Below are 27,229 nucleotides of genomic sequence, written 5' to 3'. Positions count from 1 at the left end.
GTGTGTGTGTGTGTGTGTGTGTGTGTGTGTGTGTAGGGTTTTTTCCCGCTTCCTTCCTGCCTTCCCTCCTCTTCCATCTTCCTGTTTTGCTTCCTTCTCTTTTTTCACAGACCACCCCCCTTCCAAGTGCTGTATTTCAAATTATTCTGAACCTACTGTAGTCAATAGCTTTAAAGCAAGTATGAAGAAGAGAGCACAGAGGAATAGCTCTTAAATAGTGTGGTTCATTTTAAAGACAAATATATGTGTATACACACGCCTGGGATAAATTTGAAGAAATATTTTGAGGCTCCTGCCTAAAATTACATTACATTTACATTATGTTGACATCACATGTATATGATATTACTAAACAGAAATGATAAATCTGTGCATTTCATCTCTTCGATCTGTATGAGATATAGCTATTCTTTGAATCACAAACATCTTTTAAATTCAGAGGTTTCCGGCTACTTGAAAGCCCTGGGCTACAGTGTGAGAATAAAAGACACATTAAATTTTAAAAAAAGTACAGATGCTGGGTTTTTTTTAGTGGACCATCCACGTTCCCCATCTTCCTTTTACTAAAAGCTGGTTGTTACGCCAATAATTTTCATAAAAGCAAAAATAATCTGGGGACTTTTACCTAGTGTTTTTACCTAAGCCTAAGGTGTAGGGAGGGGTCTGGAAGTTATCTGTGCGTGAATTCGACATGAAGGTGGATAAGGTAAATGATTTCACTTCAGGTGAAAGGAAATTCAGCTGCACTTGCCTCTGAGGGTACCTCATTTACATTACGATATGCCAAGAGAGAAATCCCCTTAATGTCAACATGTGTCTTCAGCATAACAATGGTCTATTCAACTCTTCAAATCTGTACTTGTAGGACTTGGCTAGTAACATATTTGCTGGCTGTTTGTGTTCTTTTTCAACAACAATCCCAATTACAAAAAATAAGTAAAGTTTTTGAGTAGACTGGAATGGTTGAGAAGGCATGATTGATACATTGAGGCCATCTATCTGTATATCTATCATCTCTCTGTATTTCTCATAACAGTTGTGAGGTAATCAATTTTGCAATATGTCTACTTGTATTTTTTTTCTCAGCCGATCTGCCTTTTAGTTTATTTCTGACTTGACGTATTTTACAAAGATAAATTATATTGAATTTCTCTAGAGGGTACCCACTTAAGCATGCTTGTTTCTCTTGAATAGAACTGGTTTTGATATGAGGAATGAGATATCAATCATATGTGGTTTTCTGATCTTGGAGTCTTTTGCCTGTCTAGAGACAGGTATTTAATAATAGTACTGTGCCCGAGTAAGGATTTGTGTATGATAAAAATATTAGACACAGAAATGGTATTTTCGTGTTGTTTACAAACTGAAGCTTTAAAATTGTGAAGGCATAAAGAGTCCAAGGTTGCTCTTAATCTCTTATTTGGCTTACTTTGATTAGGGAGCAAGAGGTACGTGATGTAGTCTTGAGTTAGAAAGATTTGGGGGTTAGTAATTTGGATTTATCTTTTATTATTATGGCATAAAACGTCATTGCTCTTTCCAAGAACATTTGAGCAGCAGGCTTCGGAGAAAGTGTTGGGGATGTTGATCACGGGACAAATGGGTTCCTTTGAGCGCTGTTTTTTTTGCAGTCACCTTGTGGTAATATGGCAGACGCTGTGATGTGCCAAACCCTCCTTCAAGGAGAGCTTGTTGCCCCAGCTTGTGGGAGTGCTATCTATCAGCAGACGGTCTTCGAGGGCCAGTCCCTTTGAGGATTGCCTGAACTGTAGAAAGCCCCTTTGTCCAAGGTCACGCCACTTTCCAGGGCAGCTCACATCCAGTGGCTGATCCATGTTAGAGTATAAAGGCTCGGCCATCTCAATCCAACTCCAAGTAACTCTGAAGGACCATTCTGGCTCTGGAAACCCCCATGGGGCTGTGTTGCAGCACCAAGTCTCTCTTTGCCCATTTCTGCTTCCTTCCCCATTCTCAGATGTTGATAGCAAGGCAGTGCTTAATAAAATTGCATGCTCAACTTCATCTTGGAGTCGGCTGCCCTGGGGAAGCCATCCTGTAGCAACACCTCCTTCATGCACATTCGTTTTGCCCGTTTTCATCTTTTAAAATATAGTGTCACTTCTCACTGGAGGACATTTCTATGTCCCTGATCCTCTTCTGTCCCTCCTTGTTATACCATTCTTTCCTTTTAGTGGACTTATACTTTCTTTAGTCTCTTTTCAGTCTATTGATTTAAATATTGTATATATTTCTATACTTTGAGTAGGAGGTATTTTTATGTTTTCAACATTCACGTTTTGTCTTAACAGATGATATTAATCAAAATATCTACTCTCGAATACTAAAAGGCTCTACAGTGTTATAATTCTGATCATACTTCATGTTTCATAATATTGTATAGTGATATAGTTCTACTACATTTTTTACAGCCATTATGTCATTTTTTATATATTTAGTTTTTCCTTTTTTTTTGATTGTTTTCATAGTCAATGCTTATTTAAATTTACCCACGTTTTCTATGTTTGCTATTGCTTCTTGCATCTCTCTCTTTCCTTCTAGATTCAAATTCCTCTTTATTAGATGTAGCTATTTGGTAAGCATATACAGATAAAACTCTTAATCTTTTTATTGTTGTTGTTGTTTGTTTGAAACTATGTCATCCTAAAACTTGAATAATAGACTATCTGAGAGCAGGATTCTAAGTTGACAATTATTTTTCTCATCATTTTGAAGATATTGTCTCTCTTGTTGATGATGAGTAGTTTCTTCATTGCTTTTAAGATTACTCTATAAATTAGAAGTTTGGGATTAAGAGATACACACTACTATATAGAAAACAGGTAAACAAGGACCTACTGTATAACACAGGGAACTATATTTAATATCTTGTAATAACCTATAATGGGAAAGAATCTGAAAAACTATATGTACATATATATATATATATATATATATATATATATATATATATATATATATATATATATATATATATATATATATATATAACTGAATCACTTTGCTGTGCACCTGAGACTAACACAACATTGTAAATCAACTATACTTCGATTTACAAAAAAGAGATTACTCTGTCTTTGGTGTTCTGCAGTTTTACTGAGGTATGCCCAGGTGTGGGTTTATTTTTACGTTTTCTTCATGGGATTTCTTATGCTTCTTTAATCAGATGACTTTTCTGTTTCTTGAATTATTAAAAATTCATAGCATATCTCATCATACATTATGTTGCCTTCATTGTCTCTATTTTTTCCACTGGAATTCTTAGATATATGTTGGACCTTCCTGTTTTATGTCTCGTGTCTGTTACCTCTGTATTATTTTCTATTAAGAAATGTTTTAAAAAGGCATTTGGGTAATTATTCAGGACTATTTTCCAGCTAACTAATTCTTTATTGATATCTATTGCTTAAATTTCCATTGAGCTATGATTTATTTTTTTATTTTTAGGAGTGCTATTTGATGCCTTTTCATATCTTCCTGTTTTTTCCCTGAGTTTTTCTATCCTTTTATTTTGGATTCTATCCATATTTTGTCTCTTTAATAATTATACCTATACTTATTTTATAATAAGTATCAGATTGTTTTCTTACTTGAATTCTTCTGGGAGTTACTCATCCCAGTGGTTGGGTCTACTGGTTCTTCCAGAACTATATATCCGCTTAAAGGAGGATCCTTTCCTCATGTGGTTTATTATTGGGATTATGAACTCATCTTCAGCTGAGTTTCTGCTTTTGGTTTTTCCCTGTGGTAGCCATATTCTTCCTAGTTTTTGGAAGTTTCCCTGTAGAGTGATATTGTGTTTGCTTCTGTAGATTAACCTAGGGATTTTGCTGGTCTAGGATCCATCAGATTTAAAAAATTATTAAGGTATAATTGACATATAATATAATTGACATTTTATTAGTTTCAGGTGTACAGCGTAACGCTTTGCTATTTGTTATGTATTGTGAAATGATCACCACGTTAAGTCTAGTAATCATCCGTAGAATCGGCTTTTTCATTAATTTCTTGGCTTGCGATTCCTATACCATGCAGGTGATGTAAATTCAAACTGTGTGGGGGGAGGTTGTTTAGGGATTTAATTCAAAGAATCCTTTTTTTTTTCCTTCTCTCCAGAGCCCCAGGAAAAGACAAACTTTCTTGCTGCTTCCAGGCCAAACTCCTAGTCCTTCTTAAACTAAATGGTCAATTCTTTCAGGGTTCTTAGGCAGAGGTCTCAGCTCCTTCTTTTCATGGGTCCCAAACTAAGTTTCCTGTCCCTAAACACATGTGAAATCTCCAGCCTCTTGGCATTTGTGCCTGCGTCTAAGTTGTGTATAATTTTGGGTTGCTGTATTACCGATTTCTGTGCCTGCTATTACCATATCTGTTTCCTTTCTGTTCTGACAGCTACAGATTACCTTTCTTTTTTTTTTTTTCTTCAAGCTTAACACTTTAACCTATTTCAATTTTTCCGGTCTTTTAAAAATCTAAGTATATATGTGTTTGTAGCGGAAGGGAATTTGGTTCACATGAACTCAGTCTGCCATGCTGGTGGCATAAGATGTCTTTCTGTGACTGTATACACTCTGAGAATCAACTCTTTTCAGTTATTTTCTTTTTTTTATACTATCTGCACAGTATTTTTAAAAGCTTAATTTATGCTAGTCCCCTTGTCTATTTTTTCTTTTTGTGACATTAATATTTATGTTGAGTCCAGGGCAGTTGACTTACAGAGTGTCTCTAAGTATGGATTTGTCTAATGGCTTACTCACTTGGTTAGGTTCAGGTTAAATATTTTCAGCAAGAATACTCCTACATTGGTGATATGTACTTCCTATTGCATCACAACAGGAGAGTCTGTTTGTCCCATTACTGGTGAGTAAGTCAGAGCACTTGAAAGATGGTCCTTACCAAATTGATCCTTTTTTTTTCCTTTGAGGTTAATATAGACTCTGTAAAGTGATACTTTGAGACTATGTGAAAGACCAGCTTCCCCACAACTTTCACCCAGTATTCTTTCTAATTAAATTTTTTATTTTGAGACAATTGTAGATTTACATGCAATTGTGAGAAATAGTACAGAGAGATCCTGTGTACCCTTCATTCAGTGTTCCCCAAGAGTAACATCTTGGAAAAGTATAACACAATATCACAACCAGGAGACTGAGACGATATAATCTGCAGCTCTTATTCGGATTTACCAGTTTTACACTTATTTGTGTAAGTGTTTAGTTCTGTGCAATTTTATCACATATGTAGGTTCCTGTATTCACCACCACAGTCAAGATACAGAATAGTTCCATCACCACAAGGAGCCCTGGTGCTGCCCTTTTTATAACTACACCCACCTCCCTCGCACTCCCTGCCCCATTCCTAACCTCTGACAACCACTAATCTTCTCTTTATCACTATAAATTTGTCATTTCCAAAGTGTTATATAAATGGAATCATAGGTTGTATAATCTTTGAGGTTGTTTTTGTCCTCCACTCACCATAATTCCCCAGAGAGTCATCCAAGATGTCGTATGTGTCAATGGTTTGTTCATTTTTATTGCTGAGTACTGTCCCGATGTATGGCTGTACCCCAGCTTGTTTAGGCATTGAAGGACATTTGGGTTGTTTCCAGTTTTTGGCTATTATGATTAAAGCTGGTATGCACACGTGTGTACAGGTGTTTGTGTGGATATAAGTTTTCACTTCTCTGGGATAAATGCCCATGGGTGTGATTGTTGGGTCCTATGATAATTGCATGTTTAGTTTCATAAGAAACTGCCAAACTATTTTCCAGGGGGGCTGTATCTTTACATTCCGACCAGCAATGTATGAGTGATTCAATTTCTCTGCATTATGTTAGCGTTTAAGTCTGCCATTTTATTATGTTTTCTCTTTGTTTCCTCTGTTTCTTGTTCCTTTATTTCTCTTTTCTTGTCTTCCTGTGAGTTATTTGAACATTTTATAGGATTCCATTTTGAATTATTTATAGTGTTCTTGAGTGTATCTCTTTGTACAGTTTTCTCAGTGGTTGCTCTGGCTATTACTATATGTACTTAGGTCTCTTCTCTTGGTTCTATTTAAATGCTGTTGTTCTGAGTGTAAGACAGTGTTATGTTTTTTGTTTCACTCATTGAATATTATTTAAACAACTCATATTGGGAAAGACTTTGTGGTTGACAGTTCTTTTCTCTCAGCACTTGAAAAATGTGCCACTTCCTTTAGGCCCCCATGGTTTCTGATGAGAAAATTGTTGTCATTTGAATTGATGCTCTGCTAAAGGCAATGTGCCATTTCTCTCGGGGTAGTTTAAGATACTTTCATTGTCTTTAGTCTTTTAGAAGCTTAGTGATGTTGTGTCTTGGTATAGATTTCTTTGGGTTTATTCTGTTTGAGATTTGATCAGCTTCTTAAATCTATAGGTTTGTGTCATGCACCAAATTTTTCCTAGCATTATTTCATTATTTCTTCAAATACTCTTCAGCTCTACTGTCTTTCTCATGTCATTCTGGGAAGTGATGATATGAATACTGGATCTTTTGTTACTGTCCCACAGGACCCTGAGGCTCTGTTCTTGTTGTTCTTCTTCTCCTTTTCCTTCTCCTCCTCCTCCTTTTTGTTTTGGTTTTTTTGTCTAGTTTCTCTCTGTTGTTCAGATTGGATAAACTCTATTGATCTATTCTGAAGTTCACTGATTCTATCCTCTGTCATCTCCACTATTGAACCCATCCAGTGAGCGTTTTATTTTGGTTATTGTATTTTTTAGTTCTATAATTGCCATTTGGCAATTAGAACTTATTAGAACTTATGCATCTTCGTTGAAATTTTCTATTCTTTTTTTTTTCAGAGAATTTGAATTTGCTTGTTGAAGCACTTTTATAATGGATGCTCTAAAATTCTTACTAAATAATTCCAAATTCTAACATCTGATTCACTTCAGTGTTGGTTTTAGTTGATTGTCTTTTCTCATTCCAGTTGTGATCATGTCTTGGGTATTTTGGCTACAATGTTAAAAGGGTCTGGGTCCTATTGAAATCTTATACTTTAGCAGACAGTCACCCTGTGTAGGTTTAGTACACATGTCCAGGATTACTTTTGTGGGCTGTGGTTCCAATGACAGTTTACTTTCCAGAAGCTTTATGGTGCTGCTTCAGTCTGCCTGGCTTGACTGGTGCTTCTGGAGCTCCCACTGAACCCTGCTGATGTCCCTGAAGGGGGCAGAAGGGGCCTGCCAAGGCCAGTGCCACTGATGCCTGTAGGTGAGGGAAGGGCTTTTTCGGCCTGCAGGGATAAGGAGCACTCCCGGGCCTGGAGCTTGTTATGGCAGGAATCCCCATGCCGGTGCTGAGAGGCCATCTGTTGTTGTTGGCTGGATCGCAGTTAGACACAAGGGAGGAATGTAAGCTCACCTGTATCACCTACTGCTAGATTGCGGGGGTTGGGAGACCCTGGACCTGCATAACCTGCTATTGGGTAGGCGGTCATAAGGTACCTTCTGCTCTGTTGTTCCTCTAGTTCAAGGCCACTAACCAGTCCACCTCCTTTTCACTGTTCTGAGTCCTCCTTTGGTTGCCTGTTTCCTTATTTTCAAGGTTTAGAGTTATATGAAGTGGGGAGGAGGAAAGTATATGCCATCTTGTCGGCACTGGAAATATATGCTTTTTAAAAAAACTCTTAACTCCTCAGCCACGTTATCTGTTAATATAGTAGAAAACACTAGTTTGACTTATGTTCTCCTGTAATTTGCATTTGTTTCAGAGACACAGTATAACCTCAGTTTAAAAAATTAGTACATCTCTTATTTACTTTAATTAATATTACTATAATTGAATAATTTAATGTTAAGTCACATCTTGCCAGTGGAATATAAGACAAAAAAAAATCTATGTATGCTGTATTTTCTGTATTGAATATTTTTCTCTAAGTTACCTTAAAGCATTTGAAAAATATTAATATCTGTTATCTGTTGCCATCTCTGGGAATTGCTAAAAAAAATCCTATATCAGATGGACTTTAAACAGTAGAGAAAATAAATGACATTATTTGCACAAGCAACGTACTGATATTTCGTGTAGATTAAGGAACAGATAACAGGATTCTGGTTTTGGCTATCCTGGTTTACACCACAGTGCTGACTCATAGAATAACAGCCTTTCTAAGCTGAAAGCGAACGTAGAGATTGCCTATTTCAATCCTATTGTTTTATAGTTAAGAACATTGATACCTTGAAAGGCCATAGGGAGCTTAATTTCCTTTAATTCAATAATGGCAGGGCTTGTTTATTATGAGTTCTTAGCATTTCTTAATTTTATGTTTTCTTTAAGAAATCAGAATCACTTTCTTTTGAGAAGACTTAAAATTTTATATTGAGGCATGGGTTTTCAGTACCTTTTTCTAAAGAGAAAATAATACTTTAATAAGTTGGGATGGCATGATGGTACTCTTTAAAAAATAAGTATGTTTGAAAATCTGATGAACATATGGACCAATTATCCCACAAAATTAACATAAACTCAAAAGTTTGCATATAACCTTGGAGATTTATGAACTCCTAAGGAAGAGTCCTAGATTCTGTTTTTGTATTGTTTGTACCATATGATGATATCTGTGGATGGTCTTTGCTGGGAAAGTGACTTAAATGTCTCATTTTATAGACAGACTCACCTTTAAAGGCTTGTGGGTTGTGGCACCATGCATTGGTGTGCTGAGGAATTTGTTTTCCTGCAGGTTCTAGGGAGCCAGTAGGTGAGAAGGATATAGCAGGACCAGCAGATGTTAAAACAGACTGTGGGAAATAAAAACAGGCAACTCAGCCTACAATACTTGCTCCCTCCTCCTCCATACACACACATACACAGATCTCTAGATTCCTTAGAAAGATTCTTCCTCTGCTCCTGTCTCCTTTCATTCTCTCACTGTAGAGAGAAACATTGCCCTTGGAGGCTATTCTCCCTTCCTCTAGTAAGGCTGCTCTCGTGGTCATTTTAACCTAATTTCACCCATATCAAATGTTATAGGTTGAAAGAAGAAAGCATAGAGTGGCATTTGATGTACTGACTGGGGACTTTTTGAGAGTAAGAAGAAAGTGACATCCATGGTTTTTCTATATTATGGATCATAATAATTTAAGAGCACAGAATGATACATGTCTCTACATTCAGAGATCACGAAGTATTTATTAGAGTAGTTGAAATTACTTTTAGGAAGCTACCTATATATCCTTAAAGGAAGTTACTCTGTACTTCTCTGTAACTAAGACCCTGGAATGACTTGAAGTGCCATGATGTATACTATGGTGAAAAACTCAATGCAGAAAAATGAGGCGGTTGTAGGGAAACAAATAATAGAATGACAGGTTTTTCTTCCTAGTGATTTTACATCTTTTAAAAGAGTGAAAGGAGTTTTGTTTTTAGGGTTGCTCTTTAATAACCGCATAAGTGAGGACTGGGAATAAGAAGCCCTGAGTTTTTGTTCTGCTATGCAACTAAGTGGGTAAATGACATCCCCTGTATAAGGCTCAGGGTATAATTAAGACTTTGAATTATGATAATTTCTAAGATTCTTTCTAGCATTATGATTTGGTGAAACTTTAGATTATGAGGTATTATTTGACACAAAATTAGTGGAATTTTTGGATAAGCCTGTGTAATTAAGCATAGTCAATATCCGCAGGTTTCCACACCCGCCGTTGAATGAGGGCTGACCTACTGCGTGGATGTGGAATCTGGATACTGAGGTGCCACTGTACTATGCCATTATATATAAAGGACATGATCATTCACATATTTTGGTATCTGTGGGGGTCCTGAAGCCAATTTCCCCACCCTCTTCCCTCCCCGCAAACTGAGGGACCACTGTATTATTCATAAGAAAGCACTCCAGGGAATCAAATTTTTAGTTTGAAATTATTATAATATAATACCTTGATTTGGTCCGAAATTTACAATAATTAGAGAGATCATGGTTGGATGAGGACTACCCAACTATATGGATACAACACAACACAACTTGGGGAACAAACACTTTAATGCTGATGGTGATAATTACAATAGTGAGCATGCTAATGAGGATGGCTCTAGATTTAATTGGTCTGGAGGTGTAGTGATATTGTGGATCGCTCCTTTAGCATCCATTCACCCTCTTTCTCTTTCATCTTCCTCTGCTGTACAAGCTGGAAGGGAAATTATTCAACTTCCCAGTCTCCCTCGAAGCTAGGAATGGCCCACATTACAAAGTTTAGATGGAGATTTCTGGGGACCACGTACATTTTTGAAAAGGCAAAGTTTCTCAAGGAGAAGGCTCTTGCCCTTGACCCTTATCACGTTTTTGCTTTGAGGTGAGCAGCTGTCTTGCAAGCATGAGGAATAAAACCACAAACTTAGGATGGTAAAACTTAGATTTTTGATGACATCTTAAAGTGGATATATCAGCTCTGCACTGCCTACCTCCAGTCTATTATTCCAAGAGGAAAAAAATAAAACTCCTATTTCTTCCACTATTTATTAGGTTCTCTGTTACTCCCAGCCAAATACATTCCCAACTGAATACGTAAAGTGATTGTTATGACTTTGCATTTTACATTTTTGAAGGATAAAATTAGTGTTTACAGATCTTTGTAATTACTGATCTTGGACTGTGAAATTTAGGCTAGTTGGTATGAACATTATCATTCTGAGGAATCTTGGGTGTGAAAATTTTGGATAATTTGTAAAATTTTTATTTTATTGTTCATAGCATGAAGAATAGCATAAGAATCCAAAAGTCTCTATTTTGTATCGCTCAGAGAATATTTCAGATTTTATTCAATGGGTGAAATTTATGTGAGGAAAACTATTTCTGTGAGTCACACCTCCTACTTATCTATAATCTTCAGTAAGATGGAGATACAGCTGGAGAATACCAATGAGTCTTGAAAAAAATGGTTTCTTCATTTGGTTTATAGGCAAAAATGTATAGCAGAGCTGGTTACCCTCTTTGCTGTTTAGTCTAGGTTTGTTTCCTTCTGACTTCACACTTTCACATGAATGAGAAATACTTTAAAGCCGGACTTTAAAGGTTAAAGAAGGATGGCCATTCACAGTAAGTGTATGTAAAAGATGGAAAATAATTTATTGTGTGACAGAGTATCTGCCCACTTTTCATTTGGATTTGCCTTTCTTAAGTGTAGGGGATTAATTTTTGCATTAAGCCATTTGATGAGAGGAAAGAAGAATTCAATTGGGATATATTTGTTATTTTTTCAGGATTGTATTCATCTGAGAGTAAAATTTGACATGTAACACTAACAGGGAAGGAGTTTATTTATTTTCAAAATTTTTAATTTTTAAATTTTATATTGGCATATAGTTGATTCACAATGTTGTGTTAGTTTCAGGTGTACAGCAAAGTGATTTAGTTATACATATTCATATTTCTATTCTTTTTCTGATTCTTTTCCCATACAGGTTATTACAGAGTATTGAGTATAGTTCCTTGTGCTATACAGTAGGTCCTTGTTGATTATCTATTTTACATATACTAGTGTGCATATGCCAGTCCCAACCTCCCAATTCATCCCTCCCCTTCATCTTTTCCCCTTGGCAATCACAAGTAAGGAGTTTATTATTGTTTTACGTGCCATGAGATATCTGGAGGGAGAGAGTACAAGGCTGGAGCAACTGCACCACCCTTGAAGTAATCAAGAATTCAGGCTCCTTCTTGCTTTTGGCCCTGCCACCGTTAGTGTATGGCTTTCCCTCTCTTGGTGGAAAGACAGTTAGTGAGCCTCCAAGCATGCCTTCTGTACTACAGGCAGGAAGAAGCGGCTGGACAAAAGGCAAGGCACACATCAGCTGATAGTCCTTTTAATAAGGAAAATGATAGCTCCCAGGAAGATGCATCTGGTAGACTTCTACTAATATCTTATTGACCAGAACTATGTCAGTGCCCATCCTTAATGGCAGGGAGGTGTGAGAAATAGAAGGTTTAAAAAAAATTTTTTTTTTTAATCTGGGGAAATCAGTACCTCCCCAAATGGGAGGATTCCATTATTATTAAGAAAGAAGGGGAGAATGGATATTGGGTAGGCAACCATCATTGTCATTGCATATGAAGAATATTTTTCAGCTTTAAAAATATTTGTTGTGTTGTATCAATAATGTATAATCTGGAGATTTCTTAAAATATGACAGTTTTAAAATAGTTATTATTACTTATCTTAAAGTCCTAGAAGTTACAGTCCTTTAAAGTTTTGTATAAGTTGTCACTGTGTCAAGATAGCTGACTGACATATAAAACTCAAAGTATATATTAATAGAAATTAGTATTAAGCTAATTGTGGGTGGAAAAGGTCATAATTTCCTTCTGCAATGGCATCTGTAAGTGTGAAATTCTGACAAATCAGACAATGACAGTATTATATACTATTCATTCATGAAATACTGTGCTTTATTTTTTGTGTAAATTTTCATTTAGTTATTTTGGGCTATTTTGTTGCTCTAAAAATTTTAATGACATATATGAATAATATCCAAGAACAGATATTTATCTTAAAAAGAATAAAATTGGCTGAATTCCAGTATTTCTACTTTGCTATTCTCATTCAGGGTATTGATAGAAATATTCTGTAATTGAGGGTTTATTCTCCAATTGATGTAGGCACTCTACTTAGAAGCTGTTTATCCACATCAAGGATAATCTTTTCAGGTTAAGTTTTTTTCCATTAAAATAGGGTGAGGCAACTGTCCTGACTACACTTCCGAGGGTGAGTACAAAGATAAATGAAATAATGGATGTGAAGTGCATTTTTTTTCCTCTGAAAGAAGGTGTTATATAAATTCTATTAATAGTATCTGTACTGTGTAAATAAGATAATGGGTGAACATTTCCAAAAGTGAGTATCATAACCAGGAATTTTGAGTGCCGTCCTTAGCGTCTGTTTTTTTCAATGAAGAGCAATATAGCAACACACTCTTACATTCTGGCATTGAAATATCAAAGGTAAACCTCATTGTGAGGGGAAGAGAATATATAGAAAGAGTTTCAAAGAGAGGGATTTATTGAATGATGCAATATAGTAATAAGTTTCGTCCAGATATAAAAGGTCTTTGGGTCTCTTAAATGGTTGAAGAAATGGGAAAACTGTGATTAAAATGTGAATGTTGGTTACAACCTAGAATGCAACTTTCAGTGGCTCTCTCTTGAAAACAATGAGGCTCTGCCTGACTCATAAAAATCTTCAAAAAAGGTTTTTGTAATATCTTCAGTAAAGGTTTTTGTCATCTCCTTGGCCACAAGATTTTTTCCTTGAAAGAAGATTTGAGAAAGGCAGCTTTTCCTTATTTCCGACTTAACTGCCATGCTTTTTATGTGCTGATCCGCAGTAAAGATGAATTGCATTGTATGGTGATAAGAACCCTTGACTTTGAGCCGGGGAGTAAGGTTCCTGTCTCAGGTTTGCTAGTAATTTATCTTTGTAACTGGGAAAGATTTTCAATTGCTCTTTGTGAAGAAACACCTTCAGGCCATATCCTTCTCCTCTTCCGCAATTCTAGACTTAAGGTGCTAAAGTTGACCAATTGAGGTCACAGGAGAAAGTCATATTTCTGTGGGAAGAATGCTGGGCCTCTTTCATGTCAGTCTTTTGGGATGTGTGTTCAGTCGTGAAACTGGCCTGTGAAAGCTGGTCTGGAAATGGGTATGAGGAAGGAAGCTTTGCTTTTTTCTGTGTCTTATTCACTTGGGTGACTTGTGGAAGGTAGTGTTTCAGTGTGGGCTCATTGGTGGTATATGCTAAACAGACAGTAGCTAAAATGGAACAAAGTTTGCCGGTTAAGGAAAGCATGTCCTACTTTGTAAAGATTATCCAGATTATTTTTAATCTATCTACCATCTATCTATCTATCTATCTATCTACCTATCTATCTATCATCTATCTATCTACCTATCTATCTATCTATCTATCTATCTATCTATCTATCTATCTATCTATATCTATCTATCTTCCAAATCTGTAGAAAGTCTTGTTTAGTTGTCTTATCTGTTTTATGAAAATTAAGGGAAATATCCAATCCGGCAACAGCTATAGGTGGGAAGAGTGCCCCCAGCCCAAACCAGTGTGGTAATAGCAGAGGAGATTATGGTGGAAATTGAGGAGTTGTGGCCGCCAAGCACTCGAGGTCTTGCTCCAGTTTTCAGATGAAGGCTCTTCTTCCACTGCACTTTAACAGCTTGGGGTTTACTTTTGCGGAAGATGGTAGCAGATTCCCAGAAGGGTTGCAGTTTTCTTGTCTAGAAAATGAAAGGATTAGGCCTGGTTAGTTTCACAGCCATTTTTACTTCCCCCCCTCTGACTCCCTTGTTTTGAAATATTTTATCTATCAAATTATTTCCATAATCATATCTTTTAAAAGTAATCAACAGCATATAAAGCTGCCAATTAGAGCTTCCAATTAACATGAGAAAGCTAGTGTTACCTTTTGGAGAAGTTATAATTCAGCCTAACGCAAACAAATTTGGTATTTTTGTTCACACAAAAATGTAATAAATGTTGGCACATTTATCAAATTGCAAGTTTACAGTTTGATATGTCATCGAAAGCAGTGGTTCCCATTGCCCTGTTGTACCCTTTCGCACCTCTGATTCTTACTTCCTAGAGGGATTACCTTCAAATAGTTCACTGTTTTTTCATGTTTGCCTCCATTTTGTGAAAACAAGATGCTTATGCTATTTCTTGATTTTTTTAGTTTTCTTCTTTATATAGTTATTTCCTGCTATGGAAGATGACACACATACGTTCGCCTACTTTGCTTCCTCAATTTAATTTTTAAATTGCTCTGACTGTAACTATCACTCACAGCTGAATCCTTTGGCATATTATGATATGATTACATTTCCTTTCTTATAAATGTTTTTATTGGGTTGGCCGAAAGGTTCGTTCGGGTTTTTCTGTAACATCTTACAGAAAAACCCGAACGAACCTTTCGGCCAACCCAATATTTTCCCCATATTTTATGACTGTTGTAATTATTTTATTTTGCTCAGTTTTCGAAGTCTCTCTCACTATTTTACCATCAAAATCTCCATCTAAATTGTAAATCTCTTCTTAATATATTTAGTTTAATCAGACCACCTATACATTCGTCTTTTTCTTGGCCACATGCATCCTCAAGCTGTTCATACATTTGCTCATCGTTGTCATTTTGGAATCTTCCTTTTACATCTAAATTAGTTAGGGTAATCTTAGACTGAGGGAACAAGTAGTTCACAAATGGATAATGGTTCAAACACAACAGAAGTACATTTCTCACTCATGTAAAACTACTGAGCTCTTCTAGGTGAATAGGGTGGGGTGCTGCTCTGTTTCCTGTGGTCACTCAGGGACCCTGGTTAGAGGTACTACTATTTTCAGTACATGGATTCCACAGTTGTCATGGTCAACTCCATTCAGTCAGGCATGGACATAGTCCTGGGAGTGGCTCACACCCCTCTCACTTGGATATCATTGTCTAGAACTCAGTCTTGTGGCCAAGTCTAATTTCAAGGGTGGCTGAGATAATGTCTAACTGTGTGTCCAGAGAAGAGGGAATGGGTTTTGGTGGAGAGCTAATAGTATCTGCAGTGCAATCATTCTGCAGATTTCTTTACCTCTTTCTTATGTTGGATCCCTTGTTTCCTGATTTCCATATCTTTTGCTTTTCCTTAATTTAGTCTCTTGTTTCGATGAATGAAGCACATCCGCCAGTATCTTCCTAAGAAAGGCTATGTTGAAGGTGAAGTTTTTGAGACGTTTTATATCTGAGAATATTTTTATTGTTTTACACCTGGTGGATAGTTTTTCTGGTTGTAGGATTCTTGTTGGAGGTCATTTTCCCTCAGCATTTTGATGGAGTATTTCATTGTCTTCTTGCTGCCATTTTTAGCTATAGAGAAGTCTGATGCTATTCTGAATCTTGATCCTTTAAATGTGAACATTTTTTTCCCAATTTGAAGCTTTTAGCATCATCTTATTATCTTTGGAATTTTGAAGTTTCAAGATGATGTGCCTGGGTGTATGTCATTTTTAATTGATTGTGTGGGGGAAGGAATGGATCTTTTACTTTTGGACATACGCCTTTCAGTCCCGATATTTTTCTTGCATTACTGACTTGATCAATTGTAAAGTCAACTTCCCCCTGCAATTTAACATCTCAAATCATGATGCATATTAAATTGATGGTGTCTTATAATAGCCATCAGCCAGGTGGCAGTCATGACATGGCTGTGTAAAAAAACATTCTGTTGACACTATCTTGTATGATAAGAGAAGGGCCAGCATCAAAGAATCTTAGGTTCCATGAAATAATGTAAATTCTTTCATTTGGTTTCCTTGGTTCCCTCTTTCTAGAACTTCTGTTCCTATATTTCAATTAATCTAATATGCTTTCTGTTGTAAGATACACCATTATTTTATGTATCACTAAGAAAAACATACTTTCAATTAAACTATAAAAATGTTTTGTTATCGCTTAGAATGTTAATTTTATTCTGATTCAAAGAATATGTTTAAACTTAATTAAATATAAAATGTATCATATATTTCTCCTGTGGGTGCATAAAACAGAACATGCACTAAAATAAATTGGATAAGTTATTCTAAAGACTTACTCATATTCAGAATTCATCTCTTCTGAATCCCTTTTGAATTCCAAGTCATTCATTTCTGTGCCCATTCATGCACTATCACTTTGTGTGCCAGGAATAGTGCTGGTCCTGAAAAGATGCTTAGCAATCATGTAGAGTGAGCTTGCTTTGTGATTCCTTCTACAAGAATGTTGTTAAAAATGCTTGATTCTCCACTCTTCCTTTTGCTTCCTCACAAGCATATGGTTTCTAGATGTTAAAACAGTGTTCCATTATTGTCTCTTGGGTTTTCTTGCAACCAAACTAACACTCATTCTGCAGGTTTTCATAAATGTGCAGGTCGTGACAACTAGCTCATTACTGCTGCCTCTCTGAGAACAATTGTAAGATACTACCGATTGTGAGATGTATCTGATTTGAGGGCTATGATAATGTGGAAAATGTGCATGATATTTAGATGTTGAACCAGATGGGTGAATCCTCTAGAAATGTCTTATCTTTTAAAATTCAGTTTTCACATCATACGTATTGTTATAAATGACATTTTAGTATAGATAGACAGACACTCTCCTACTATGTTCCTTAATTGTAAGGAAGAAGAACTTGAATTTTCTCAAGATGAAATGGTAAAGATCCTTGGGGGTCCTTGACCTCTAAAAGCAGCACATGTGCCAGAAGACTCATCTGAACTTGGAGGTGATCAACACACAAGAAGTACCACATTTATGGTTCAGGCATCCTTTTACAGGTGCATCAGGGAACCATGCCTAAAAGCAGTGGAAAACATTTTTCCAGCTGTCCCTCTGTATAGATTCACAATCATAGTGTATATGCTATAGTATAACTGGGTCTATTCACCCAAAATTGAATGAAAAATAATAGATTTCCTACATCTTTATGAATGGCTGCATAGTATTTTATTGAATAAATGCATGGTGCTTTATTTAATCCTTTCTTTAATGTTGATCACTAAATTGCTTCCATTGTAATTTTTGCAATTAAACAATGCTTTGATAAACATCCTAATACAAATATTTGTAATTTGCTGAGTTAAAGGCTATACACATTTTAAAGGCTTTTTGCCACCAAATTGCCTTTCAGAATAGGTTACACCAATTTACATTTTCACAACTATCCATCAACATGATCATTTCCCCAGATCCCAATAATTCTGAGTTTTGTCAGTCTTCTGTTAACGTGAGGAGAAAAAAGTGATCTCCTTGCTGTTTTCAGTTTGCTTTCTTTGATTACTAGGGAGCCTGAAGAACTTTCTTATGTGCCATGGTGTCCTGTGAAAGAGTAGGAGGCTGCTTAAGCAGGTGGTTGGAGCAGGGCGGCCTGAGCGGCTTTTGGGTTGTTGTCAGTAGAAGGTATCTGGCAGGGAATGGGTAGTTACTGCTTCGGAGGCTTGGAAGGTCTGGGGAACTCTGTGGTTTAAACCCTGCCACCTTCACAGGGATCCTTTTCCTTGACTTCCCTAAGTGCTAGATGCCTTCCAGATACCATAGGTTTTGTTACTTTGCCTGTGGTGTCTTTGAGGACATAGCTGCAACCTCCAGACTGTATGATCCTCACTAATCCCACAGACTGAGTGGCCTTGAGGCAATAAGTAGGGGAGGTGTAAGTGGGGCTTTGAGTCAATAGAGAGTAAAGGGAGGGTCTACCAAGTAGGTGAAGAGCACAAGTGTTTGAAAGCAGACAATATAAGGCCGAGTGAGGGAAGTTTAACTCTAGACAATTGTCCATATAGGAAAGGAAGGGAGGATGTGTTTGAAAGGTGAAATGAGGTCACGTTGTAAACTTGAGTGTGCCTTGAATGTGAGTCTATGGAGTATGTTATTTATCTTAAGGGCAGAGGGGGACTTCTAAGATTTTTGGAGTTCTAGTATGGTAAGACCTGACAAATGTCATGATTTTGGAAAGTTAATAGCATTAGACCACATTGGAAATGGATGCAGGCAATACAAAAGTTTGTATTCCTGGTTTCTACATGTATCTTACAGTTGATAAAGGCTAGAACCTTTTCTTTTGTTTTCTTTTTTTTAATTTTATTTTTTGGCCATGACGCATGGCATATGGGATCTTAGTTCCCCGACCAGGGATTGAACCTGTCCCCTCTACAGTGGAAGTGGGGAATCTTAACCACTGGACCTAGAACCTTTTCCATGTGGCTGATTTATGTTCAGAATGACATAGAATCAGGTGAATGCATCCAGTGCAGGGTTGTTGTTATTCTCTATTTCCCAGAAAGGAAAGTAGGAAGTAGTTCATTTTTTGACAGACAGGTGAGGCCTTTAGAATATGTGTAGGTTGTAACAGAAAGTAAAATTGTTTTTGAACATGTCATGTGGTAGGTGGGTAGATATTGGGTGTATAAAAAGGCAAAATGAATTCAGAAACTGCATCAGAGAATCATATAGACTTACCATAAGATCATCAACTTTGCCAGATGGCAGCTAATGTGTAATTTCAAATGGAAAATGCACTCATTAAGCCATTTAGACTGGCAAAGTTATATGTGTTATATTTTTTATTTCATTTGTATATGGACACATCTTTCATACTTGAAATACTAGGGTAAATGAGATCTAAACATTGCCTTCATTTGGTTGGGAAATTATCTTAAGCACAATGGTACAGGATATTTAAAAAGGCCTTAACGTTAATAGCTTAGAATTGGATGGTTGATGATGATTTTCTTATTTTCATTGAAATGTAAACTGTGTTTTCTGAAATACCATTCATTATACTCTTAGATATAGTCTGCCTTGGCAGTCAGTAACTGAATAGGTAATTTCATCTCTGGTATTACTGACTGACAAACAGTGATTTTCAGAGATGATCATAAAGCCTCATTAATGATTATTTTTTAGAGGTAGAGTGGCAGATGCCTTCTAATAAATCATGCCTTGTGCTTAGCTCATTTATGAATAGTTATTGCTGTGGATCTTTTTGGTTCTCATAAAATGCAAGTTACATTTGTAGTTGAAGAATTCAATTCCTGTTCTTCCAGTAACTGCAGCCAAGGGCTGTGCTGTCTTTGGGCCTAGGTAAGTCACAGTGGCATTCCTAGGTCAAAAGAAGGATGCTTGTTGAAAGCTGAAGAGTGGTGTGAAGGAGATGCGGTGTATGTATAACTTACCTTTCAAATGCAGAGGGCTTCTCCAAGGTGGACTGTTGTAGATTATGGAGTATTCCCAGTCCTTCTCAGGCCAGACTTTCTGCTCTAGCAAAGGCAATTTTTATTATTTATTTCAACCTTGGTACCTTTATAAAAACTTTTTTTTAACTCTTTGGGGAGAAGGTAACTAATATTTATCGAATACTGCCCCCCCCACCATATGCCAGGCACCTTACTTAGTGCTTTAAAATGCTGATTCATTTAATTCTTAGTGTAACTTTGCAATAGAGGTATTTTATACACATTTTGAAGATACAAACCATAAGTCTCTACTAAATTAAGTACCTTGCTTAAGTTTATATAGAAATAAATGATTTATTTTTCCTTTCACTAATCCAAAGTACTTTTTCTAGGCCCTGCTTAAGACTCAATATATTAAAAATACTTATTGAGAGTTTTATTATGTTCCAGGTACATAAATGATCTCATTTAATCATCACCAAAACAAAGAGAAGTAGATACATTTATTTTCATTAGAAAGATGAAGAAACCAAGAGGTTCAAAGTCTGAGTAATTTGTTCAGCATCACACAGACCTGGTATTCAAAGGTAGGTCCCATCTGATTCCAAAGCCTATGCTCTTACCTACTACATTGCTGTGTGAAGTCTTTGGCTTTAAAGGTTATGTTTTAACATTATTATTCCTTTTTCACCATTATTTTAAAATTATGAATATTATTTTGCTGCTCAAGTACATACAGTGCCTGCCATCTTTTTATGTAAATGCAATAAGAGCTAGTCTGAAGGTACTACATACCATTAGCACTCTGCTACGTGTTTTTTCTACATTAGGGTTTCTTAACCTCCGCATTATTGACATTTAGGGCCAGCTGATTCCTTGTTGTTGGGGAGGAGTGGCCTGTCCTGTGCATTGCAAGGTGTTTAGCAGCATCCCTGGCCTCTTGCAATAGCACTCCTACCTTTCTTTCCAGTTGGGACAACCAAAAATGCCCCCAGACATTGCCAAATATCCTTTGGTGGGGAGAAACCAGCTGAGGTTGAGAACCACTGGTCCGTATTTTCCCATCTTATCCTCAGAGGCTCCTGTGAAGCTCACACCCTTATGATGTCAGTTTCACACAGAAGGAATAACTTGCTCAGGGTCACATTGCTGGGCAGGGGCATCTCTAGGACTCAAACTCAAGGCTTACATGTCACATTGGTCTAATTTTCTCCTTATTTCATGGATTCTGTCTTCAAACTTAACTTCAGAGTTCTAGAAGACTTGGGCTGTATTGGATTTTTTTTTTTCTTTTGCCCCAGGGGTGCCTGGAAAAGTACTTAATATCACAGTGCTTTGACAGCTGTTCATTAAACAAATGGCCCGTTTTATGTGGGTCATATTTAAACAAGAATCTTTAAACAAAATTTAGCTTAGTGCAGTAACGAAGAACACAGGGTTTGGAATCAGACACGTCACAAATTTAAATCTCATTCCTGCCATCTATGAGTTCTAGGATCCAGGGAAAAGTCTTTGACCTCTTTTAGCTTTGGTATCCTTGTCTGTTTTGGGACTAATAATTCCTCCTGTAGATATCGTGAGGAGTAAATGTCACCTAGCACAGTACATGCCATGAGGTTACAAAAAATTTAGTAAATGGTAGCTGCTAGTAATACAAATAATCATAATATTAATGATAAAAAATGTTTTGGATTTTCCCTTTATAATATGAGATCATTACATATACTTAATTTCAATCAAGTTAAAAAAATATTTTCTTTTGTTTATGTGGAACAACTTGAAAGTTGCTTTTGCATTAGCATTAAATAAAAATTACATAAAATAGAAAAGCATTCAGAAGAGAAATGAGGAAAGTAGGGGGGAAACATAAAGTAAAACCAAAAAACATAGCGTCATTACACAGACTATAATAACGTACTGAATTATTTAGGTTTTGACAAAGAATTAAGTTTAGTTCATTTCATTTCAGTAAAGAATGATTAACCCTCTTGGTGGCTCAGAGGAGAGCCCTCTTTTGACCTCAAGCACAGCTGACTTGACTCATCCCTGATCTCAGCCCACAGCCTTCTGCTGATTTGGCATCTCTTGCTTCCTTCCCCAAGGTCTGACCTTTTACATTTCCTCTGACTCATTTTTGGGTTCTGCTCCTGGCTTTCAGCTTCTGCTCTGAGGATTCCTTTTCTAGATTCCCGGGTCCTCCAGTTAGTTCCTGACTGGATTTAGTTTCTCCACTGGACTCCTTCCTTTGGTGACGACACTCCAAGCCCCGCCATGCCTGAGCTGCACGGACTGCTCAGAGCTAGCACTTCTCACCTTCTGCTGCTCCCCCGGCCGTAAACCAACTTTAACAAATCCCTTCCGAGTGTAATTGGCCATAACCATTTAGGTTTTAACTATAGGTTGGTGACATTGAATTCCCCAGACAGTAAAATGCCATGATGCAAATTCATTGTTTCTAGACTCTTGAGGGTTTTTTTGTGCTTGCAATGCCTCTCAATTTTTTTCATCTTTTGGCACACTTTGGAAATATTTTTTAAAATTAATTAATTAATTTTTTTAAACATTAAAAGAAATTTATTTATTTATTTATGGCTGCGTTGGGTCTTCGTTGCTGCACGCGGGCTTTCTCTTGTTGTGGCGAGCGGGGGCTACTCTTCTTTGTGGTGCGCGGGCTTCTTATTGCGGTGGCTTCTCTTGTTGGGGAGCATGGTCTGTAGGTGCGTGGGCTTCAGTAGTTGTGGCATGTGGGCTCAGTAGTTGTGGTTCGTGGGCTTAGTTGCTCCGAGGCATGTGGGATCTTCCCGGACTGGGCTTGAACCCGTGTCCCCTGCACTGGCAGGCGGATTCTTAACCACTGTGCCACCAGGGAAGTCCCTGCTTTGGAAGTATTAATGTTTGTTGGGAATGCTGAGATACATAGATAAAGCTGTTCTTAGTTCCAGGACCTGCGTAGCTATCATGGGGGCATGAATATCTTAGCCTCCTGTATGAAACTATATGTGTCATACTAGGAGGCTTATTATTGTGAAGTTCCCCAGGAAAATGCAAATAATAGCACCGGATGTGGGGTGGGAGAGTGTAAACAGTGATTCTCTAGCCTCTTTATTTTCTATTTAGTTATCAGATGCTTTCTAAAAGGTCCAGGCAGCCCTGGATAAGTTGCACTAGGGATAGAAAGACTTTAGAATGAGGATAAGGACACGAGTTTCTGTAGGGGGCCAGGGAGGGAAAAGCTAAATCCACTTTAATACATGGTGGGAGATGTTAGAACTGGAAAAGATTGAGAACAGGGAGAGTGAGGAGGCTCCTGATGGAATCCCAGGGTGAGGTCTTGAGGATTTGGAGTGTTGGCTACCAAACTGGAAAGGAATGAGTCACTTGTTTTATTCATACACAGAAGACTCGAGTGTATATGATGGGCCATTTACCACCTTGACGAATGAAGCTGTATTTACACCCTTGACCAGTTTTGTCAGACTACCATCATTACCATTTAGATGTGAGGGGTGTGGGGAGAAAGGAGTTAACAATACTATTCAAGTTACTATTTTAAATAATTGGGAGGACGGTGTTGCGAGTCACTTAAAAAAAAGGAGCAAGAAAAAGGTGCAATTTTGGGTGGAGAGATGGCACATTGAGTTTTGAACCTCCTGAGTTTGAGATATTTGTGCAGCGTAAAATAACAGCTGTCTGGAAAGTGGTTCTGGAACTCTCAAGAAAGAGCCACATCACAGAATCCAGATTTTAGAAGTGAACAATATAGAGATCCATACATTTTTGGTTAGGGGTTGGGAGTGGGGAGTGGTCCATGAAAATGAAAAACTATATGAAAATGTTGTGTACCAGTGTGGTTTTTTGGAGGAGAGGGTCCACCATGGTTTCAAGGAATCACTGCCACAGACAGTAAATTAAGACCGGAAGACGAAAATTGGCAGAAATTAGTATTTTTAAAGTAAAAGAGGTGAATGAATCAAAGATAACTTCAGGGTATTTTTTTTCTTTGGCAGTAATGCAAGAGTATGGAAAGGAACTGGTTTGGGAAGATATATGATTAGAATATTTGAGTTGGAATAGAACTTTGGAAATTAGTGTGTCCAACAGGCCGCAGGGCTTGAGGCAAAGGAAAACCAGTGAGAGATCTGGAGTGCAGATTTGTTAGTCTTCAGCGTCACAGTGATGTTGGAAGCCGTGAGTGTATTCGAGCTCTAAGCAAAGGTTTCGAATAAAGACAGAACAGTGCAGAAGGCCAAGTTTTGAGCTCTGGGTAATACCTAGAGTAGAGAGCCCGGTGAACAGAAGGACTGGGGCACTCCGGACACTTGACAGAAAATTCAGTCGTGAATTGACTAAAGCACATTGCTTGCAAGGCCTTGCTTGAGACAGCTGCTGGTTGATAGAAACAGTTCAAGAGACATATCATCATTCTTTTCCTCCAGTTTTCTGGATTGGTAGTCTTTAAATCTTTTTGCTCCTTTATCCTTATAACTAAATTCATGTAAAGCACAGTATCCCAAACTCCTAATTTACCTAAATAAAGAGTTTAGGATTAACAGATACACACTACTATATATAAAATGGATAAGCAACAAGGACCTACTGCATATCACAGGGAACCATATTCAGTATCTTGTAATAATCTATAATGGAAAAGAGTCTGAAGAAGAAGCAGTATGCTGTACACCTGAAACTAACACAACATTGTAAATCAACTATACTTCAATAAAAAGAAAGTCATTTAAAAATTAAAAAGAGTTCATTTTTAAAAAAGCATACTATCATATATGTGTGTGTAATGGAGAGAAAACATGAAAACAGAAATTTATAATGATGAAATAAATGGATAAAGAATGAGTTGTAACGTATATTGCTATAATGAACAGATGATTTTGTGCACCTTCTGCAATGTTTTGAAAGCAGCTTTACTGAGGTATTTCTTATGTACAATAAATTACACTCACTTGAAGTCTACGATTTGGTGATTTTTTGGTATTAAATGAGTTCACTTATGAAACCACCACAGCAACCACAACCATCGAGATATTTCTATTAGCATCAAAATTTCCTCCTTCTGCAGTCACTTCTCCCTCCGCCTCAGCCCTTGGCCGTCACTGATCTCCTTTCTTTCACTGTAGCTTAGTGTGTAGTTTTAGAATTTTATATAAATAGATTACAATATGTACTCTTTTTGTCTCTTTTTTTCCCTCCAGTCAATGCCTTTCCTTTTAATTGCTGTATGGATATATCAAAATTTGTTTATCAGTTAACCTACTGATTGGGATTTAGGTTGTTCCCAGCAATGGGCTATTACAAATACGCCAGCTACACACTTTTTAAAAAAAAATTATTTATTTATTTATTTATTTTTAGCTGTGTTGGGTCTTCGTTTCTGTGCGAGGGCTTTCTCTAGTTGTGGCAAGTGGGGGCCACTCTTCATTGCGGTGCGCGGACCTTTCACTGTTGCGGCCTCTCTTGTTGCGGAGCAGGGGCTCCAGACGCGCAGGCTCAGCAGCTGTGGCTCACGGGCCTAGTTGCTCCGCGGCATGTGGGATCTTCCCAGCCCACGGCTCGAACCCGTGTACCCTGCATTGGCAGGCAGATTCTCAACCACTGCGCCACCAGGGAAGCCCCAGCTACACACTTTTTAAAAAGTAAGTCTTTGTGTGCATATATGTTTTCATTTGTCATGGGTAAATACCTAGTTATGGAATAGCTTGGTTGTTCTAGGTTATCAAAAAGTATATGGCTATACTAAAATTATCACATTTTGCAGAAAAAATATTCATTCATTCTGCGTTCAACACACAGTTTTGAGCAAATGCCTTTTGTGCTTTGAGAGCCAAAGTTAAATATTGCATCTCTGCTTTTGTAGGAATTTAATTTAAGAAATACAAATTTGGAAGTTATTTATAAGAATAAGTTGGTGTTTGTAGTCACTGGAGAACACAGTAATTACTTGTCAAATGATTGGTCAATTTGAGAGAAGAAATTTAACATTCTTGGCTCTGTAAATTAAATAAAGAAGAAGTACAACCAAAATTAAAAATCAAACTGAGATTAAATGCAATATGGTACCCTGGATTGGATCCTGGAACAGTAAAAGGACATTAGTGGGAAAATGGGTAGACTGTATATAGGAACTCTGTGCAATCTTTGCAAATTTTCTGTACATTTAAACTTATTTAAATGTACAGAAACTTAAAAAAAAGTCTCATTGAGATACCAAATGCATAATTAAGAGTTTCTGCTCAATAAAATTATAAGCCAAGAAATAAAGTGAGAAAAACAGTTGATGTATATATGACAAAGATGCATCCTTAGTTTTTTTTAAAAATTCATTTATTTACTTATTCTTGGCTGTGTTGGGTCTTGGTTGCACATGGGCTTTCTCTAGCTGCGGCGAGCAGGGGCTACTCTTCGTTGCGGTGCGCGGGCTTCTCATTGCGGTGGCTTCTCTTGTTGCGGAGCACGGGCTCTAGGCACGCGGGCTTCAGGAGTTGTGGCTCACGGGCTCAGTAGTTGTGGCTCACGGGCTCTAGAGCGCAGGCTCAGTAGTTGTGGCACACGGGCTTAGTTACTCCGCAGCATGTGGGATCTTCCCAGACCAGGGCTCAAACCTGTGTCCCCTGCATTGGCCACTGCACCACCAGGGAAGTCCCAAGATGAATCCTTATTAAATAAAATGCAGTTATAAGTCAATAATAAAAATACTAATCCCCTCTAAGAAAAATGGGCCAAGAACATAAAGGCAGTCAATAAAATAATTTGTACATATGGCTTATGTAAGGAATGGATCCTATTTCCTTGCCTCATGTTTCCACAGGAACCCATCGGCCTTAACCCATTTCCCCATTTCTCACTCTGTCTTACGTGAGGAGAATTTACTTATCTGGTTTTAAGGATTTAGGAGAAAAAAATCGCACATGCATGGCTCAGCTCTTTCTCTGTTTTCTCTTTTCTTTGGATGCACCTCTGCTGCTTATGTTTCAATGTTAGAAGAATCTTAGGACGCCCAATTGTTATCTAAAGTTACGTTTTCTTTTTTGACCAGACTAAACATTAAGAAAGTTATTTTTAGGTTAGTGTGATTCCTGCTTCAATTTTTAGTGATTATTAATGTACTGTTTGTGTGTGTTTGTGTGTGTGTGTGTGTGAGTGAGTGTGAGAGCGTGTGTATGTAAGAGAGAGACGGAGAGACAGAGACCGAGAGGGGTTGGTGTGTGTTGGGGGGGGGAGAGTGTTATTAATTATCCAAAACTCTGACAGCTAATAAACACTTGAAAATATTAATTCTCCATAGTAATCAAAGCAATGCAATTTAAAACAAGAGGGTACCATTTTTTTCTGCTACCAAACTGATAATTTACAAAAGGTTTCAGAAGGAAAGATAGCTAGTATTGAAGAAATTGTTATGAAAGGATCTTTTAAACTGTAGGTAGAAATAAAAATTGGTGTAGTTTTTTCAAAAGGCAAATAAGTCATCAGTTTGTATCAATAACC

At 37.2% G+C, this 27,229-nt stretch overlaps 1 protein-coding gene across 4 annotated transcripts in view; it reads left to right on the top strand.

Moving 5' to 3' along the window:
* The window catches only part of PDE4B (phosphodiesterase 4B), a 601,639-nt gene that overhangs the window by 1,312 nt on the left and 573,098 nt on the right, over positions 1–27,229 (top strand). The gene's annotated exons all lie outside the window — the stretch shown is intronic.

Source organism: Balaenoptera physalus, assembly GCF_965194825.1.
Source record: "Balaenoptera physalus genome assembly, chromosome: 1".
Lineage (NCBI taxonomy): Eukaryota > Metazoa > Chordata > Mammalia > Artiodactyla > Balaenopteridae > Balaenoptera > Balaenoptera physalus.
The sequence above is the reverse complement of the archived record's forward strand: the minus strand, read 5'-3'. Positions and strand labels throughout refer to the sequence as shown.